Genomic DNA, 12629 nt, shown 5'->3' on the forward strand with positions numbered 1-12629 from the left:
ATCCAGGGCTCCGGTCTCTGCGGGGTCCGGCAGGGGCTGGAAAGCAGTGCGGCGCTTGACGCACTAGGCTTTTATTTTCCAAACTTTTAGCATCAATCAATTAAAGTGCTGGCAGCAGCATGGAAAAATGTTTAATTCCTTGTTAAGCAGTAGCAGCCTCAGATTGCACCTGGCTGATAAGGGAGCTTGTGTGAGTCTATTAGATCCTGATACTCTTGCCTGATTACTCGGGGAGAGTGCAAGCTTTATTTAGGAAGAAATGATCATGAAAGATAGTTGGGGGAGAGGAGATATGGAGAGTTAGAGGGATAAAACTGGAGCCACGGGTTGAGACTCAATAGCACCATCACCGTGAAGCAGTTTTTTATCAGTCGCGATCATCTTCTATTGTGCATTATAGCATTCAGGGGGAGCAGCTCTCACCCTGATCCACATTTAATCTGCAAGCAGAGTTGATAAAAGGCCGTGCTCTGGCATAAATCCTCTTTGTAAAAAATAGGCTAAGATAAAAAGTTATTTAAATTCCCATAAGGAATAGATTTATACATGCACTACCTTTTTCTCTGGAACCTACCTTTGACAAAGTCATCCAGGGCTATCCTACTATATCCACCTGACGCAATAAAAGAACCTAATACGAGGTGGAAAAATGAGCCAAAACCTGATGTTATAGCTGCTCCTGTGTGCGAAGCGAGAGCATGCAGAGCACGTACAGAAGGCAATTTGTTTCAGTGCTTTTATGAATTTATAGAAAATGCAGAAAATAGAAAGGGTAGTATTGTATGGACTGGTCAGCAGCGCTAAAGGGAGAAAAATCACCAGACAAACTGTAACCATTTCTCTTTTTCCCCCCTTTGTTCTAAGCCTCACAATTTGGCTTTCAAATTGGACTTAGCGCTTCAGTGAGTCAAGTCATATACTCCCAGCCCGGGTGGTCGTCTCCATTTCTTGGGCGCAGAAATTCTGTCGGCCCTCCTGCGTTGAGTGGAGTGATAATGTTCTCTGTAAAACACAATCAGTCACCTCCCTCCTTGCCTTTGTATAAGCCTCGAGGACCCCCAATCAATACTGGCTGGCTGGGTGACTTATCATTGCGGGCTGGCCGCAGAGCTCAACTGAGCTGAGCCGAGCGGGGCGGCAGACAGTGGGCTGCATCCTGATGCAGACGTGAGGTGAGGGCTGTTGGTGACCTGCCCGCCAGGCAGTGACCAATTTGTTATGAGTCAACACGGGGAAAGATGGGGAGAAATCTCTTGGAGAGGGCGCACAGACTGGGTATTATACTATTTCAGCCAGAAAGAATGCTTAAACACACTAAATGTGATGCCATCTAAGAGTAAAAGGGATTTTTCTGTGTCAGGACACTAATAATTGTTTTTCTGGAAACAAAAGCTTCTCCTCGAGAAGTTTTTTTTACACAGAGTTGACCCTATATGTTAAGTGATATACGCAGTCGCTTGGGACCCCTGCTCTGTGGGGCCTCCTGGAAAAGATTAAAAAAAATAAGACTAATGAAATAGAATTTTAAAACTGTTAACATTCCGTGACATATTGGGCAACATAGTAGCCATAATCTCAGAGACTGTCGAAATGGAAAATACAGTACGTAGACTTAGAAATGTACTGTCTCCTATAAAACAAGCATTTCCAGTATTCTGTGGCAAACAACAACAACAAACAAAATGTTTGGAGGTCTATTTCAAGATAGCTATTAGGTCCCACTTATGTATTTACATGCTTATTTACATACTGTATGCTTAAACTAATATTAACAATACACACATTGGTTCAGTGCCATATGGAGTGGCAACACATTACCCCAAAACCAAATCCATCTCAGGGCCCCCACAAGTCTGGGCCTGTCCTTGAATTTACAGAAGAACGTTCATACCAAGAGTTTACAGCGAAGAACTGTAACTCATACAAATAAGCTTGATTAAGCCGAATAGAACTCTTGGTCCTGTATCAAAGCAGACCGTGAAATATGGTAATGTTTAGACACCATAGTCGACAAATAACAGTTAAATTATCTGATAATTCTGAGGGGATTTTTAAATAATTATGAGTTGTAATAATATAGATGTTTGTGAGAGACCTATGAATTAATTATGGTGAGCTCAATTTTTTAATTCAACATTTTGGAATAATTAAGAAGTATTATAAAGCAGTTACTGAGAAACAAAGCCAGAAACTTGGGAGCAGTTGGAAGAACAATAGCAGGACAAAATAAAAATGAAGAGCAGGCCTATTGGACTGACTACTTTAGAGGGTTAATGGATGAAATGATTGGCCACGGTATAAGTTATGTGTGCTTGTGTGGCTAAGTGCAGAAAGATTGTTGTTGTCCATTGTGTCTGATGATGACTACTACTGTTTTTGTCATGAGTCCAATGCGGTATGCACACAGTCTTCCACAGGCAGTGCACACAAAGGCAGAGGCTGGTGTTGGATTTGTGTGTCCTGTGTTTCTTTGCCAGGTACTTTTCCCCCCTTTTTATTCTCAGCCACCTTCACGCATTCATGATATAGTTGGTGCTAGATGGATCAATAAGTGGCTGCCGTCTTTTGTGTGTTGGAGTGAAGACCGCACTTCTTAAGAGAGACTTTCTGACTTTTAAAACAGACTTTGAAGATGGTGAACCACAAGCTTTAATCTAACTCTGTTGCCGATTGGCCTAACATTTGCCTAACATGCTGGACTGTGGTGATAAAGAGTTCCAATCCAGTGCAAAGACGTTATTTAACTTAAGCACGTGTCTTTACTTCTGTCTTGCTGCAAATATTCAAGCAACACTCTTTTTGAAGAGCCTACAGACAATTTTTCCTTGTAAAAGTGAAGTTATTTGAAGTGTGGAAGTGAGGTTTGTAATCAAAAGCTTAACATACTGCAGCTATTTTACAAAAACATGGCATAGGTAAATGTCAGAAACTACAAACATAGAGCTCCACAAATTGGACACCATCCTAAATTGTTTAAACAAACTGATAAAATTGGGATGCATCTCAGTGCTAGAACACTGTCCAGAATAAAAAAAAAAATCAGAGCATATCCCCACTATTGATACACTGAAATATGTGACACACAGTATGCGACAAAGGAGAGAAGCAACTCCCGCCTACAGTATAACTCATATCACAGTTTAAGTGCGTGACCAGCCCTTTGTATAATGTTGACAAACTCACGCATTCTCTTGACATCTTGAGAGTTTTTCATGAGCAGGGGAACTTTAATCTGTCCAGTACACAGCTAACTGTTCTCGAAGGCCGTAAAGGATGATGTGTGGTCCTGAACACTCGACTCTTGGCCTTGCTTGCCTCTGCAGTTTTGTGACAATACTTTCAAGGCCTTTACTTAACACTAGCACTATTGTCTTTCAGTTTTTATACGATGGCCAGGGGCTAAATGTTAAAGTATAAGCACACTGCTCAGATTTATGTGTACATGCGAAGTCTGTTGTGTGTTGCGCAGTTGATACACCACTCGGTAATTGTCAGATAGCTGCATCTGGATGCATTTTTGTTATGTAATATAGTAATTTTCTGGTGTTTATCTTAAAACTGTGCTCATTATCTTGCTAATTTGCTAACATATGCAAGACCACCAGCTGTCTAAAGACTCTGTGCAGTTGAGTACATCGTTTGAAGCTGGTAATTGAAAAAAAAGTTAATAGGCCAAGTCTAAATATGCATTTAAATTCATAAAATTTTACCAGGCATGCTAAGCACATGTTGGAATCAATGATCTGCAAATGCCTGCCTACCTTTTTGTCCTTTCAACACCTTGTGTTATGATTTTGATGTAAAAAAAATAAATATTATTTCAAGTAATGTTTTGCCTTCATACAAGTAAATGTAATTAATTTAGCTTCTTTCAAAGACACCAAAGACACAAGGGTTGTATCTCTTTGTATTAAGCAGGTGTAAGCCAGATGTTGGGAACCACTAGGACAGTAGTACCAGGTAGACTCAGGTAGATGGAGTTAATACAGCCACAGCAATTTACCTTTAAGGCTGAATATACTGGCGGACTGAGGATGAACCAGCAGAAGTCTAAGCTGGCCGACTGTTTACTAACATTTCAGTTTCTATGGCCCATCTATTACAACAGTGAAAAAGGGGGTCGGAGGGATGCTGTCTGGAATTGTCTTTAACTTTGATGATGTTTGCAGCCAAGCAGGCCTGTTAATGGCCTCTAATTGGCTTAGTGAAGAGAACATGTTGACATTTGCTATGTGTTCACAGTCCAGGGCCTTGCTCTAGCCATTATGCTAATTCAACCATTATATATCTGGGGGTATTAATGGGACTGACACAAGTGATGTTACAGGTAAAGGGCTGTGAAATGGTCTGTAAACAGAGGGAATTGATTCCAAGGCTGAAGCGATTGTCACCAGCCGGCGCTGAGCTGAACAGCTACCTTCCTCCTCCTCCTCCTTTTGCCTCCCTCCATTCCTCCTCCTCCTCCTCCTCCTTCCTGTCTCACCCCTCCTCCCACCCTTGTCCAGCCTGTCAAATAGTCTCCGACAGCGTTCAGCAGAGGCTGTCAGGGGCCATCAAAAAGGTACCCAAACACAGCGTGAAATGCCGTCTGCTTACAAAAATGAGACTAGATCAGGATCAATACAGTTTACCCCTCTTGCCCAACACCAGAGCACATCCATCCACCAACACCATCACAGACAAGCCTCAGAATCAGCTGCACTACGAGGCCCGACTCTCTGGCTAGCCAGCTCCCTGTCATACAGAGGCTGGACTTATTTTACAAAAGCATTACTTTTGAAAGACTGGGATGGAACTCAAAGATGATTCACAGATTTATTGTGAGTTCGACTGCACACAGCGCGGGCTTCTGTGGATGGATATCTTTGACTGAGAAATTTTTATTTTGTTTGAAGTGACTAGGCAGCTCTCAGCCGTAGAGAGGCCCAATCAGTTTGGACACTGCTGCTTCTGGCTGCAATCATAGTGAAGTATTTTGGCATTATAGTGGTGAATGATTTCATTATGGAAAAAAATCAGGTGGAAAATCGTGTTTTATAGCCTTCTGTTGAGTAATATACAGCAATGATCATGCAATAACATGAAGCAATATGTGAATTACTACCAGTAGGCTACATAAACACCAGCACTTATACAGTTCTGTTACAAACAAACAAACAAAAATGTTCCTATGCAATATCATTATGTATTGTTAGGGCTGCAACTGCAGATTATTTTAATTATTGATAATCTGCAGGTTTGTTTTTTATTACCAGACAAATTGTTTAGTGTATTTAAAAAATCCAAATAAAGTGAAAACTCCCCGTCACAGTTTCCTCAAACCCAAAGTGACAACTTTAGAATGCTTTTTTTGTTCGGCCAACAGTCCCAAACCCCAAAATATTCCAGTTGCAGTTACATAAGACAAAGAAAGGCAGCAATTCCGCACAACTGAGATGATGTAGTAGTAGGTAATGTTTGGCATTTTATCCTGAAAAACTACAGAAATTGTTTTCAAATTTGATCAGAATAGTTGCTTATCAGATTTCTTTCGATCTACTAACCAATTTATCGAGTATATATTGCAGCTCTAGTTGTTTTATATATCAAATTATATGTAGGATGATGGAGTAAACTTGTAGGAATTGCCTGGACATTTTCATTTCTATATCTCGTTGAGAGTGTTTATTGAATTCCTGACCTGCTCTTATGTCTACAGTGAATAGAAAAAGAAATCTGGACCAAAGTTCCCAATTTTAAGGATGTGTCAAATATTCCCAAGAAAAAATCGACAGCTAATATTGGTGGATTTCACGAGCTGGTGTGTGCTCATACATCATTAAAAAATGAAATCCTTTGACCAAATTAAAATATTGTTTTATGCCTCATAAATACTCCGGGGAACCCAGGGCCTGGTTCATATCATTACTGAGGCAGCCTAACAGCTATCTTGTAACAACAGGGGGAGATGACCATTGCCTATCATGTTCATTTAGCTGTGGATGTGCTCACAGAGCAGAGAGCGGGCTATAAAACCGGGCCTGCACTGCCACACAGTAATTGAATTACTCTACCGTCCAGCCTTGTATTCATTTACTGTTCTAAAATCTGCAAGTAATGGTAAAACGGGATGTTTTTGATCCCATCCTTTCGGCCAGTACACTAAAAACGGTTCTACGGAGTACATCTCTTTTAAAATAATTGTTTGTGTGGTTATATCTGTCAATCCAGGTGCCTCAGTTAACATGGATATCAAATAACAGCCTGCTAACCAGATCTGTCAAAAACATGAGGCTAATAATTACATGCCTCTATATGGGGGGTCGGCGGAGGAGGAGGAGGCGCTGCATAATAAATCTGCTGTATTCATCTAGAGAAAATTCAGCTTCTTCACTTTTTTTTCTTGATAGGGTTTGAATACGAAGCCCAGGCTAATAAAAGATTGGCCTGTCATAATGAATCAAGAGGGCCAGTGTCAGGTAGGTAGTGTGAGTCTATCCTCTCACATATCCATCTCTGGAACAAGCCCCGGTGTGTCTACATGGCTGGAGAAAAGAGACCAGTCGACACCCTATTTGGCTCTCTCCACTGAAATTAACTTTAGGCCCAGGAGAGAAAGAGAGACAGTGTTTGGAGCAGCATGGCTTCATTTTCTCCCGCAGTGAGCACCGGGGCCCCAGAGGGACACCAAGACGGATTTGCATGCCACTCGCTATTCTCTGCTACCTGCCGCAAATTTATTATTGTGGCAAGTCAGCTTCCCCAACAGCAACTTGGAGGACTTTTCAAACCTAAATGGTATCTGCGGGCGGTCAGGAGACACATAGAAATCACACACACACACACACACACACACACGCACACGCTGTTTCCCTCTCTCGCACACACACACAAAGAGGAGGGGAAAAGCTGCATCAAAAAGTAATCATGGAGATCAGAATACAGCTGTCAGCGGTGCCAAACAAAAAGTGATGCCTCTGATGAAGTGCTGGACTGTTTCAGAAACAAAGAAACGGTTATCAACTTTTCAGCCCAAGTTTGTTGGCTCTGATGAAGCTACACAGTGGGGTCATCATTGTGGCTCAGCGGGCTACGACATGTTACATACAGCATTTGTAACACCGTGTTTCAACTCAACCTGTGTCATATCTTATCTTCCGCCATCTACCAGGGTTTTCTGTCCCTTTGGATTTTTCAAATCAGAAATTTAAATCAATAAAAATGTAAAAACTCTACTCGAGTGGGCGGCCATCAGGTCAGTAGAAGAATACACAATTAATAATAGTACTAATTCAGGGCTGAAAGGGTTACTGTCATTACTGATTCATCTTTTTTTTTAAACAATCTTTTTTTATTGAGTTTTTAAACATTAAACATAAACAGTGACATTTCAACAAAGAAAATAAGTATAATATCCCCAGTGGAAAATAAATAAATAAATAAAATAGTACTTTAAATAATTTTAAAATTAATAATAAAATTCCATAAATAAATAAATAAATAAATAAAAGAAATAGTGATGTAAAATTATAACCACAGCAGTGCATAATTTGCAAAAAAAAAAAAGTATCTACTGATTAATTTTTTGATTAATCTGACTATTTGGTTTTTAAAAAATGCACATTACAGGTTTCTAAAGCCAAAGATGACATCTGCAAATGTGTTGTTTCATTTACAAATAGTCCAAAACCCACAGATGCTTAGTTTACTGTAATATAGAACAGAACAGCAGGCAAGTCCTTGAAGCTGCAACTAAAAAATGTTTGGCATTTTTGGTGTAAAAAAATGCGTATATGATTTTTAAAAGTAGCTGATTAACTTTCTGTTGACCAAATCAATTATTTCACTAATCGTTACAGCTCTAAAATTAGTGCTTTGGAATTTACTTTCTAAAGATGTAGTCGGTCTAGGGTTTTTTAGATTTCAGCACAATGTTGAAACATTACAAACCCTAGCTAGAAGGCACAAGTTACGACCTGAAACTAAATTCCCTGGCTGGACGTAATATCAGACATGTGGCTGTCAATCACTGCAGACTTATGCTGAGCTGTGCTCAAGGTCAAATACCTGTTAGAAGGTCATTAAAGCGTGGGATAGAGAGATAAGGTGGAGTCAGGGTCAGCGATGCCCATTACCTTTCCTTTGTCCCCTACAAATGAGTATCATTCACCTGATTATCTATTATCATGTTATTGGACGTAAATTTAACAAGCTGTTGAGAGCGCTGGAAAATCAATACCTTTTAAATGCTGTTTATGTGTGATTAACGGTTAATATCCTCACAAATTATTTAATATAATAAGGTCATTTGTCTTTCACATGAGCCCGGTACCCTGCAAAGAATAATAGAATAATAAATGAGGACACTAGTGAAGAGGAGATTTCTGATGCTTTCCCCGGCTCCGTTTTATTACCCATATCCTCTTTACAGCTACAAAGCTGCACTATGGTTATTTTATGCAAGTCATAAAATTAGGCTGAGATGGAATTAGCAGACTCGGGGCTCTTTATAGGTCAAGCCGGTAGTTTATGAGCCCACGACTCCCTGGCACTATTGTCAGGAGGCTAGTTAGAGGGGTCTTTAAGCATGATTTAATATGTCCATGCCTTGGAAAATAGTTAAATAGCTAATTAAATGGAGGAGTTAATTTACATATTAATTGACCTTCCAGTAATATTTATATTGATACCTACATGAGGAGCCCTTGTCTTCATTGCCTTTCATCATAGTTAGTCTGAGCAAATATGGTGTAACTTTTTTTGTTTAAACTCAAGTTTCTTTTTATTGTCGCTGGAGAGGGGCTGTGTATTCCCCACCATGTCAGGCACACAGCTGGCTGGGGTTTGTGTGTTGAGGACTCCTTTTGTTGTCGGATAATGGAGGAAGCACCATAAACAGCGATGGGAAGTGGCCTGGGGGGCTTTGCGGGTTGGGTGGTTGGGGCAGTTGGAGTGTGTGTGTGTGTGTGGGGGGGGGGGGGGGGGGGGGGTTTGACAAAGGAGCTTGAGGAGGTGGAGGACAGCGCCTGTGTCAAAGCTGCTCTTAATTATATCTCTAATCACCAATCAGCTTGCCAACAGAACAGGACCCGGGGGCTCGACATTAGCCCAACCTGTACAAAATTAGCACAACATTTCACCTGCAAAGCTTTCCAACACACACACATGCATGCACACACACACGCATACACACTGCCCAGCCAGGTTGCCTCCTCAGAGAGAGCACGACATAAATCTGTTTGTTTGTTACCATCCACACCGGCTATAATGCTCCATAAGAGATTTGTGCCACATTCTCTATGATAATAATCTATCGTGCTAAATGCGGCTCCTGCATGTTGCATTGTCATGTTGATGTCCGCGCGGCCATCGAGGGGTAATGATGACACGGATCAACGATGATAGATTGGAAGCACATTGTTTGTTTTCAACGGGGGGCGCGTACGTTCTGTGCGGCGTGTTGTTAGCATGGTAAGTGTGTCTTACAGCCTATTATCAGGCTGATCATTTGTCACTAGCCTGTCTTCACTTTGTCTCCCACATTCTTTTTGGATAATGGCCCTTCAAATGGATCTGCATATGAGGCCTGCATTCAACAATAGCTGTCCTGAATGGCTCTTTTCAGGCCGTGTAAACTAGAAATGTGGCAACAAATAACCATTAGGAGGGTTTCTGGGATGAGTGAGTGCAGACAGAGACTTAGCATGAGGATGAGTTCAGGTGATAGTCTCATGAAACAGGTTTGAGTTACCGAAAGCTGCTTTTTTTCTTTAAATCTTTCCATCCTAACATTTATTATATCTTTTTCCAAACCAAATCAATTAAACCTGCAACATCTAAGCCCATCACTTCAGGTGTGAGAAAATAGTCCTGTGCATGGTATCTATCTTCCATATCTGTCTCCCCATGGCCTCCACCCCTGCTGGTTTTTACAATATGGCTGCCGGCCTGAACCCCCCTGATCCAACCAAAGACCAGCAGCTGCCCAGCAGCTCCGTGCAGCCATCAGCGACTCCTCAGGGGCCATCGGCTCTCATCACTCACCGGGGCTAAGTAGCCTGTCAGAGGGTGCTGTGGCTGCAAATTGAATATTGTTATGATCCATAGATTTTTCTCATCAATGCACCGTGCCTGCTCATGTTGTTCACATGTTGATGCAAGACAGGTTTACCATGTGAGAAAGAACTTTTGAAGCATCTACTGGTGGAGTTTGTTGCCTTCATCTTTTGCAGGCTGATAACTGTGACAGAAATCTGCCCTTGCTACTTTGTAAGCAAGTTATTTAATATAAAAACTGAAATATTAAGTTGATTAATAGATTCGTCAGTTGTCAGGAAATTCATCTGCAACTTTTTGATAATCATTTTACAAGCAAAACTACCACACGTTACCCACTTCACCTCTTTAAATATGACGGTTTGCAGCTCTTATATGAATGGACACTGAATATTTTGGGGCTCTGGACTGTTGGTGAGACAAAGTAAGACATTTAAAGACGTCACCTTGGATGTAAAGAAATTGTACTTGGCATTTTCTACTATTTTCTGACATTTTTAGACCAAACAATTCATCATTTAATTGAAAAAATAATGTCCAGATTAATCAGTAATGATAATAATCGTTAGTTGTGGCCCTATTTAGTATGAAAAATCCAATGAACAATTCTAATGTTATTGGCTGGCAGTAGCAGAAGAGTAAACTGACCAACAGCTGGTCGCCTATAATTCCTCTTCTGCTCTGTGTCGTTTGTGTGGCGATTAGAGGCTAAGTGGCTCTGTCCTCAGGACTGTGTCCAAACTCTGCAGCAGTAGCCTTGATATCACCTCAGATGCTGGCTGTTAGCTATTCAGTGGCTTACAGTTAGGTTGAGTGTCAGGGCCAGATAGCAGCACAGAGAGGAGCCGGGGACATGTCAGCTGTGCAGTAAAAACAATCCAGCCAGGCCTCTCCGCCCCAGCTTGAGCCTCAGCCAGTGTCCAACATTTCAGACTGAATAAGTCTATAAAATGGACACCTGCCACGGGACCCCGCATGCATCACTAGTGCCAGAGTGGCGAGCACAATCGCCCAGCAGTCACGGGCAGTTGCCCGCTGATATATCAGATGCGATCCCGGGGAAGGGGTTCAGTGCCCCAGCCAAATGTTAAAGTTATTTGTTCTTGTCATTAAACTAAACTTTATTGTGACCCTCTCTAGCTGTTATTGCACTAGTAGCAATTCTCCCGGATTGGACTTTATCATTGAGACTGTCTATGAATCTCTGGGGCTTTGCTACTGCACTTCACTGAGCTATAATTCCTTGTTGCCCTTACAGTCTAGAGGGCCAGAGAGAGGGGAGGACGCAGAAGAAAAGGGGAGAGGAGCAAAAAAAAAAAAAAAATAGATGTAATAAGAGCCAGCATTTTTCTCTTTGCCATCCTGATTTACAATTTAATAATCACTGTCACAACATGCATAGATGGTACTACCAACCATGGTACTCTACATGATAATGCTCTGTGTATGCCATCAGTTTTTTATAATAGCTTAATAGCTAAGAGTTGGAAGATAAGGGAGTGAACATATGCAATACTTACTAGGCAAGGCAAATTTATTTATATAGCACATTTCACACCTAAAGGCAAAACAAAGTGCTTTACAGATTACACAGGTAAAAGCACAAGAAACAAATTATAAAACAATAAAAGGAAGAGAAAAGCACATAAAAACAACTACTTAATAAGATATATGTACTAAGACATAGTGTTCATGTAACAATTTAGATGGTTTTTTTTGGGGGGGGGGGGTTAAGATATTTTTTGGGCACTTTTAGCCTTTATTTGACAGGACAGACAAGCGTAAGGGGGGGGGGGGAGAGAGAGAGGGAGTGAAGGGAGTGACATGCAGCAAAGAGCCACAGGCTGGAGTCGAACCCGGGCCGCTGCAGCAACAGCCTTGTACATGGGGACCCTGCTCTACCACTAAACCACTGACGCCCCACAAATTAGATGGTTTAAAGGTAAGACGGAAATTGAACTTGTCTGAGGTGATCACTTTTGGTGAATTCAGGTCCATTTAAAAGGATCTTGACACAATAATGGTCAATGCTTTTGCCTAATTTTGTCATTTTAAATGGATTTCAATACTAATACCTGTTTATGTGTCTTAATTAAAAGTTATTTCCACTCTACTGTCATGTATGACAGTTGCTTTGGCCTGTTTACGTTGTCTACATTGTATTCAGAATGCTCTTATGCTGCCTCCTTGGGTCTCTAAGTTGGTGATGAGGTTTTTTTTTACCTGGTTATATAAAGCAAAAAGAAAGAGGGAACAAAAAGAAAAGAATGTGTGGTGGCATTTTACAGAGGACGCTATGCTGAAAGCCTCACATTTCTGGGATGATCTGTCAGAGGTCAGGGTGCACGTACCATATCTTTTGATTAAAAGATAAGACATGCCTATTTTTCACTTTAATTCCAGCTAGAAAAGAATATATTCTGCTCTCTGTCTGCACACAGCTAGGATCCAACCCATTAATCAGTAAGCACACAGAGAGCCATTATTATTCTTTTTATTATGGAACTTTACATCAAAGTTTGGGTTTTACCGTTTAAAGCTGATGGTGAGAAATGGAAAGTATGGATCCTCTTACAGTTGTAATGAAAAGGGTT

This window comes from Epinephelus fuscoguttatus, linkage group LG10 (genome assembly GCF_011397635.1).
Source record: "Epinephelus fuscoguttatus linkage group LG10, E.fuscoguttatus.final_Chr_v1".
In the NCBI taxonomy this organism is placed as follows: Eukaryota; Metazoa; Chordata; class Actinopteri; order Perciformes; family Serranidae; genus Epinephelus; species Epinephelus fuscoguttatus.